This window comes from Triticum aestivum, chromosome 4D, assembly GCF_018294505.1.
Source record: "Triticum aestivum cultivar Chinese Spring chromosome 4D, IWGSC CS RefSeq v2.1, whole genome shotgun sequence".
In the NCBI taxonomy this organism is placed as follows: Eukaryota; Viridiplantae; Streptophyta; class Magnoliopsida; order Poales; family Poaceae; genus Triticum; species Triticum aestivum.
In genome coordinates, this window is record NC_057805.1 from 311,989,881 (window position 1) to 311,999,073 (window position 9,193).

A 9,193-nucleotide genomic window follows, 5' to 3' on the forward strand; every position below is an offset into this window, starting at 1 on the left:
ATCGCTCGATCGGGTTCAGTTAACAGCCATCGATCGATTGCTCGGGTTCAGTAACGCGTAGCCTGTAGTGCAATCGCTCGGGTTCAGTTAGAGCCCAACGCCTCGCTCGGGTTCAGTTAGAGCCCAACGCCTCACACCCACGCGCGTGCGTGTACGAGAGAAACGCGCATCGCTCGGCCCCGACCACCCACCGTAACCAGGAACACCCCGATATTTTCCTCGCCCTCGCTTCTATCACGGTTTTTTCCATCATGGACGGCCCAAAGAATGTCATGCAGCTGCGTCTCCAGCCCGCCCAGGACGAAAAGCCCATTTTCTGTCATGATTTTTTGTCATAGAAGTAGGAGCCCACCACATCTATGATGATACCGGGTTTTTTCACAATTATCGTCATAGAAGTGTCATAAGTATGACAGAAAAAAAATTCATTCGGCCCAAAATGTCACGGGTGCGTCTTTTTTTTTGTAGTGGCTGGTACTGGGCAAGTTGCCCCGACAAGGCTCTTGCCGGGGCCGCGGAGGCCGCCCCGGCAAGGGCTTTGCCGGGGGAGTCCACCTCGCCCTCTTGCTCTTTGGTGTTTCTGGTCTTGGCATTGCCCTGACCGTCTTGTGCTCCGGCTTCCCTCCTCTGCACTGCTAAGTGCGGTCGCCGGCACGGCTCCGACTGCCCGTGCACAAGTAAAGGGGTTAAAATGAGAGCCCCTACTTTTGTACACCGACGGATGATGATCTTATCAACCTTGGAATCACTTCCAACACACATCATCACCTCGCCCTTAACTAGTCTCTGTTTATTTTGCAACTCCCGTTTCGATTTACTACTCTTAGCAACTGAACCAGTATCAAATACCGAGGGGTTGCTATAAATAGTAGTAAAGTACACATCAATAACATGTATATCCACTATACCTTTGTTCACTATGCCATCCTTCTTATCCGCCAAGTATCTAGGGCAGTTCCACTTCCAGTGACCATTTCCTTTGCAGTGGAAGCACTCAGTTTCAGGCTTGGGTCTAGCTTTGGGCTTCTTCATGGGAGTGGCAACTTGCTTGCCATTCTTCTTGAAGCTCCCTTTCTTTCCCTTGCCCTTTTACTTGAAACTAGTGGTCTTGTCAACCATCAACACTTGATGCTTTTCTTGATTTCTACCTTCGCCGATTTCAGCATCGCGAAGAGCTCGGGGAATCGTTTTCGTCATCCCTTGCATATTATAGTTCATCACGAAGTTTCAGTAACTTGGTGATAGTGACTAGAGAACTCTGTCAATCACTATTTTATCTGGAAGATTAACTCCCACTTGATTCAAGCGAATGCCGTACTCAAACAATCTGAGCACATGCTCACTGGTTGAGCTATTCTCCTCCATCTTGTAGGCAAAGTACTGTCAGAGGTCTCATACCTCTTGACACGGGCATGAGTATGAAATATCAATTTCAACTCATGGAACATCTTATATGCTCCGTGGCGATCAAAACATTTTTGAAGTCCTGGTTCTAAGACATAAAGCATGGTGCACTAAACTATCAAGTAGTCATCATACCGAGCTTGTCAAAACATTCATAACGTCTGCATCTGCTCCTGCAATAGTTCTGTCACCTAGCGGTGCCTCAAGGATATAATTCTTCTGTGCGGCAATGAGGAAAATCCTCAGATCACGGACCAAGTCCGCATCATTGCTACTATCATCTTTCAACTTATATTTCTCTAGGAACATATATAAAAAATAAACGGGGAGCTACATCGCGAGCTATTGATCTACAACATAGATATGCTAATACTATCAGGACTAAGTTCATGATAAATTAAAGTTCAAATAATCATATTACTTAAGAACTCCCACTTAGATAGACATCCCTCTAATCATCTAAGTGATCACGTGATCCATATCAACTAAACCATGTCCGATCATCACGTGAGATGGAGTAGTTTTCAATGGTGAACATCACTATGTTGATCATATCTACAATATGATTCACGCTCGATCTTTCGGTCTCAGTGTTCCGAGGCCATATCTGCATATGCGAGGCTCGTCAAGTTTAACCTGAGTATTCTGCGTGTGCAAAACTGGCTTGCACCCGTTGTATGTGAACGTAGAGCTTATCACACCCGATCATCACGTGGTGTCTCAGCACGAAGAACTGTCGCAACGGTGCATACTCAGGGAGAACACTTATACCTTGAAATTTTAGTAAGGGATCATCTTATAAAGCTACCACCGGACTAAGCAAAATAAGATGTATAAAAGATAAACATCACATGCAATCAAAATATGTGACATGATATGGCTATCATCATCTTGTGCCTTTGATCCCCATCTCTAAAGTGCCGTCATGATTTCTATCGTCACCGGCATGACACCATGATCTCTATCATCTTGATCTCTATCAACGTGTCATCATATGGTCGTCTCGCCAACTATTGCTTTTGCAACCATTGCTATCGCATAGCGATAAAGTAAAGCAATTACATGGCGCTTGCATCTTATGCAATAAAGAGACAACAATAAGGCCCCTGCCAGTTGCCGATAATTTCAAAAACATGATCATCTCATACAACAATTTATATATCATCACATCTTTACCACATCACATCACAGCATGCCCTGCAAAACAAGTTAGACGTCCTCTACTTTGTTGTTGCAAATTTTACGTTGCTGCTACGGGCTAAGCAAGAACCATTCTTACCTACGCATCAAAACCACAACGATTTTTCGTCAAGTGTGTTGTTTTAACCTTCAACAAGGACAGGGCGTAGTCACACTCGATTCAACTAAAGTTGGAGAAACTGACACCCGCCAGCCACCTATGTGCAAAGCACATCGGTAGAACTAGTCTCGCGTAAGCGTACGCCTAATGTCGGTCTGGGCCGCTTCATCCAACAATACCGCCGAATCAAAGTATGACATGCTGGTAAGCAGTATGACTATTATCGCCCACAACTCTTTGTGTTCTACTCGTGCATATAACATCTACGCATAGACCTGGCTCGGATGCCACTATTGGGGAACGTAGTAATTTTAAAATTTTCCTACGCACACGGAATATCCATCTAGGTGATGCATAGCAACGAGAGGGGAGAGTGTTGTCCACGTACCCTCGTAGACCGAAAGCGGAAGCGTCAAGTGACACGGTTGATGTAGTCGAACGTCTTCGCGATCCAACCGATCCTAGTACCGAAAGTACGGCACCTCCGCGATCTGCACACGTTCAGCTCGGTGACGTCCCTCGAACTCTTGATCCAGTTGAGGCCGAGGGAGAGTTCCGTCAGCACGACGACGTGGTGACGGTGTTGATGAAATTACCGACGCAGGGCTTCGCCTAAGCACTACAACGATATGACCGAGGTGGAAATCTGTGGAGGGGGCACCGCACACGGCTAAACAATGTCAATTTGTGTATCTTTGGGGTGCCCCCTGGCCATGTATATAAAGGAGCAAGGGGAGGGGGCGGTGGCCTCATAGGGTAAGCCCCAAGGAGGGAATCCTACTCCTACTAGGAGTAGGTTCGCCCTTTCCTAGTCCAACTAGGAGGGGAAGGAAAGAGGAGGAGGGGAGAAGGAAAGAGGGGGCCAGCCCCAAAAGCCCTAAACCAATTCGGTTTGGGCCTAGGGGGCGCACCCCAGATTTCCTTGCTGCCCTCTATTTCCACTAAGGCCCATGAAGGCCCATTGACCCCCCCCCCCAGCGAATTCCCATAACTCTCCGGTACTCCGAAAAATAACCGAATCACTCGGAACCTTTCCGATGTCCGAATATAGCCTTCCAATATATCGATCTTTACATCTCGACCATTTCGAGACTCCTCGTCATGTCCGTGATCTCATCCGGGCCTCCGAACTACCTTCGGTACATCAAATCACAAACTCATAATACAAATCGTCATCGAACGTTAAGTGTGCGGATCCTACGGGTTTGAGAACTATGTAGACATGACCGAGACACGTCTCCGGTCAATAACCAATAGCGGAATCTGGATGCTCATATTGGCTCCTACATATTCTACGAAGATCTTTATCGGTCAAACCGCATAACAACATACGTTGTTCCCTTTGTCATCGGTATGTTACTTGCCCGAGATTCGATCGTCGGTATCACCATACCTAGTTCAATCTCATTACCGGCAAGTCTCTTTACTCGTTCCGTAATGCATCATCCCGCAAATAACTCATTAGTCACATTGCTTGCAAGGCTTATACTAATGTGCATTACCGAGGGGGCCCAGAGATACCTCTCCGACAATCGGAGTGACAAATCCTAATCTTGATCCATGCCAACTCAACAAACACCATCGGAGACACCTGTAGAGCATCTATATAATCACCCAGTTACGTTGTGACATTTGATAGCACACTAAGTGTTCCTCCGGTATTCGGGAGTTGCATAATCTCATAGTCATAGGAACATGTATAAGTCATGAAGAAAGCAATAGCAATAAACTAAACGATCATCGTGCTAAGCTAACGGATGGGTCTTGTCCATCACATCATTCTCCTAATGATGTGATCCCGTTCATCAAATGACAACACATGTCTATGGTTAGGAAACTTAACCATCTTTGATTAACGAGCTAGTCAAGTAGACGCATACTAGGGACACTTTGTTATGTCTATGTATTCACACATGTATCAAGTTTCCAGTTAATACAATTCTAGCATGAATAATAAACATTTATCATGTTATAAGGCTCTAGGGCATATTTCCTTCATTTACGACATGTTTCCAAAACATGGACCTCGAGGTTAATTCAACTAATAGGACAGAGCACTATATACATTCAACGCAATCAAATGTTTTCCAAAAACAGTGATATGATTTGTGTGAAACTTATAAGTCATGTGTGTTAAATTAACCTCTGTGTACTTGTTCTCAAATTAACCTCCGGGCATGTTTGCCACGTATCACACACATCTTGTTAAGTTGAACCATTTTTGTTCTCTTGGCTCAAAGAAAACAGTTCATCCGAGTGAACCGCATGCCCTATATCGCACACACCTTGATCTGGCTGACCATTTATTTTGTGTTGCCCAATCACAAACAGTTCATCCGAGTGAACCGTATGTTGTATATCGCACACACCTTTTTTGACCGTAAACAGTAGGGGAACCCCCTACTGTGAAAAAATGAAATTAATAATGGTGGTAAGTAACATGGTTTACTTTACATCTCCATTTTCCCTTTGGAAAAAGGTCAGAAGGCTACTATAATGAAGACAAGACAAGAGTAGAGGGATGAAATTTTTATGCTTCTCCTTGACCCTATAGGTTAGGAGTGAAAAATCAGACTTGAATCTGTTAAGCCAAGCTAAACGGGATGGAACAATCCCCCTAAAGTGTTTGTTGTTGCATTCCTTCCATATGCTCCACGCCGCCAATAGGAAACCTTCCATGAAAAGTGGCATCCCCCAAGCTTCTTTTGCCATTGAAACCTTGTCTAGTCTTGTCCTCCCCTGGTGCCAACCAATTCCAAGTGTGGACCAACATTGTGTACTGATGAGACAATCAAAGAACAAATGTTCCAAAGTTTCATCTATGTGTTGTCCACAGAGTATGCAATCATGATTATTCCCAATGTTATAGTGCCGCCGTTTGAGCATGTTCCTTGTGTTTAAGTGGTCAGATAGTCGTAGCCACCCGAAAACTCTAATCTTCATGGTTGATTTGGATTTCCATAGCCAGTGGAAGACTTGGTGCCCTTGTATATCTCTAAAGCAGAAAGTATAATATTTGTGAGTGGTATATTCCTTGTCTCCCCAAGTATATGTCCAGATGTCATTGTGTAGCGCTGCATTCGTCAAAACAATTTCCCTGGTGTCCCTCTGGATTTGCCTTACTTCATCAAGTGCTTGTGGAGAGAGGGGAAGATGAAACGCTTCCTGGAGTGACGTGATGGCCAAGAAATCCCTAACCAAGATGTCTTCGTCATTGGCATATGAAAAAGCACATGGGTACGTCTCGGATAGGATGTTATCACACCAATCATCTTTCCAGAACAGGACAGTGTTACCAGTCACTACTTGGACCTTTGTGATTCCTCGAAAGACTGGCATGAGTTTAGTTACGTCCCTCCACCAGAACGAGCCGCAAGAGTCTGATGCATGTGGGATCCGTTCGTCATAGTATGTGTCTTTAATAAGCTGAACCCAGGGCACGTCCCAGCTGTTGTAAAACTTATGAAGGAATTTGAGCAATAGTGCATCTCCTTGAATACGAAGGTCAATGACTCCCAATCCTCCACTTGCTTTGGGTTTGCACACCATGTCCCAAGATGCCAAGGAATTACATTTGTCGCCCTGGTCAGTTTTTTTGGTCCAAAGGCATTTCCGTCGAATCTTGTCCAGCAACTCAATGATTTTGGTTGGCAAGCGCAAAGTGCATAGGGCGAAGATGACTAGAGAGGTAATCACTGAGTTGAGAAGCGAGAGCTTTCCTCCGTAGGAGATCATATTGAGAGTTGCAGATAACCTTCTTTCTACCATGCATACTAGAGGCATAAGGTCTTGAACGGTGGGCCGTGTTGTTCCCAGTGGCAGCCCGAGATATGTAAACGGCATTTTTCCTATGACACATCCAAAAATATGCGCCATCTGATCACAACGGTCCGCAGCACAGTTGATAGGAATGATGGTTGACTTGTGGAAGTTTATTTTCAGTCCAACAGAGGTGGCGTAATCAGTTAAGATGTTGTTCTGAACCAACGCTTGTTGTGGCCGGGCTGGTAGCACCAGGATGGTGTCATCAGCGTATTGTATTACCGGATAATCTGACTGGTTGCGTGCAGGAAAAGGCAACTGAATTTCATTGCGAGCAAAAGCATCATTAATGGCCGCTTGGAGGAGATCAGCTCCGAGGACAAAGAGAAGCAGGGACAGCGGATCTCCTTGTCTTACCCCGCACTTACAGTGGAATTCTCATCCCAGGGTGCCATTAAGGAGGACAGAAGATTTTCCTGAAGAAAAAATGCATCGCATCCAATTCAACCATTTGTCATTGAAGCCCATACTTGCCATAATTTCAATCATTGCTTCATGTTCAATGGTATCAAATGCCTTCGCAAAGTCTAATTTTAGAAGGATGATTTCCTTTTTTGAAGATTGACATTGATAAATATATTCATACGCCCAAGCGAGGCAGTCTTGAATGGATCTACCCTTGAGAAAACCATACTGGTTGCGATGTATTATCTTTAAGATCACTTTTTGCAGACGGTTCGCCAAGATTTTTGTGACCACCTTCAAACAGCAGTTAAGTAAAGTGATCGGTCGGAAGTCATTAACTGAGGCTGGAGAATTGGTTGCAGAGCCGATAAAAGTCCTCTTTGATGATAGGCCAGCAACGTTTCAAGAAAACTCCGGTGAAACCATCCGGACCAGGTGCACGGTCCACTGGCATTTCCATAATGACCTGATCAATCTCATCATGTGTGAACGGGAGGGTAAGTTGATCAAGACCCTCATATTTCTTAATGATACGGGACAAGTCAAATTTCATGTTGTGTGGTTTGGCGGTGCCCATTCTTTCTTTGAAGGTTTCAAATATGACTGATTCTTTGCCTGCGTGGTCATCAACCATGTCCCCATTGGTTGTGGTTAGAGATGCAATGTTATTCCGTCTATATCTCTCCGAGGCAAGGGCTTGAATTTTTTTTTTGAATTCTCATCTCCAAATTTGACCCACCTCACCATGCAGCGTTTTTTCCAGTAGAGCTGCTGGTATCTAAGGAGTCTCAAAATGTGGGCTTTCAGTATTTTTCTGAAGTTTCTTTCTGGTACTGATAGAATTCTCTTGTTTTCCAGCTCATCAAGTTCATTCAGGGCTTTGGTAGAGTTTGCGATGGCCAGTGAAAGTTTGGATATCCCTTTACTCCATTGTTTGAGATCACGACGTAAGTTCTTGAACTTGCGACAAAGGACAGTGGCATACTTTGTTGACTGAACCTGCTTAGCCCAAGATTTTGCCACCGTCTCCATGAATCCAGGATGATGAATCCAATATGTTTCAAATCTGAAAAGCTTGGATCGGGGGAAAGTCGTTTCAATAGTGACAACACATGGAGTATGGTCCGAGAAAGGTTTCCCTAAGGGTTTTACCATGGTTTTGGGGTATGTGATAGTCCAGTTATTGCTGGTGAAGAACCAATCTAGTTGTTCGAGTAGTGGATCTATCTGCATATTGCTCCAGGTGAAAGAACGACCTTTAATTGGCAACTCAATGAGACTCTGTGTTCTTATGAAATCGTTGAACGTTATCATATCATTAACATTACCCCCAGGTTTATTACGATTATCAGGTGCACGGATGAAGTTGAAGTTGCCCACAAATAACCAAGGATATCAATATCAAATAGCCACTGAGTGAATTTTTGACGTTGCTCTCCTTGGCAGGGCCCATAAATATTGACCAGTGTCCATTGTTGTGCAGATTGCGTTGAGGTGAATCTAGTGACAAGTGCAAAATCTTCAGAGAACAAAGTTACAGCCGAGAAGATCGAGTTGTTCCAAATTGTCGCAATACCACCCGAGGCCCCACGCAAGGTGACGAAAGCAAATTGATCAAAATTACGCGGGCAACAAGATTTAACAAACGATAGATCAAAAGAGGTCTTTTTCGTTTCCTGCAAACAGAAGGCAGCACAACCACTAGACCTGACAGCATTGGAGAGTGCCAACTGCTTGTCGTCAGAGTTTAACCCGCGAACATTCCAACATAAAACATTCCAGTTTACTAACAGAGGCATTAAGTAAAAGAGGATAAAATATTAAGTAGAGGCGTCCTGCTCCTCCTCTAGAGGAGCCATGAGAGCATCATCAGAGAGCTCACCAGCTGGGATAGCACACAGGTTGGTGCCAATGTGCTGAATAACATTGACAGGAGTTGGCGGGGGGACTTGTTCTTCAATGTTGTCACTGATCCTCACAGCAACTGGTACAATCCAGGGCTTAACCTTGGAGACCTTCATCTTAGTGTCAGAAACTGGATGAATGCGAAATCCATCATATTTATTGGAGCGGGCACTACGGCGCAGAGAGACAGAACATTCAGGCACCACGGCCTTCCCCTTGCGTTTGATAACAGCTTCTACCTCTTCAGAGTGGGCAGTGTCAGCATTGACCGGTTGTTCTTGCATCATAACCTCTTCTGCAGTGTCAGTGGTAACAGTCAGCTGATCCTCCTGGCTTGGTTCAATGACAGATGCAGAC

General features: G+C 44.7%; 1 pseudogene; it reads right to left on the reverse strand.

The window, feature by feature from the left end:
• Positions 1-5,149: 5,149 nt before the first annotated feature.
• LOC123096923 (uncharacterized) lies at positions 5,150-7,565 on the reverse strand (annotated as a pseudogene).
• Between the last annotated feature and the right edge of the window lie 1,628 nt (positions 7,566-9,193).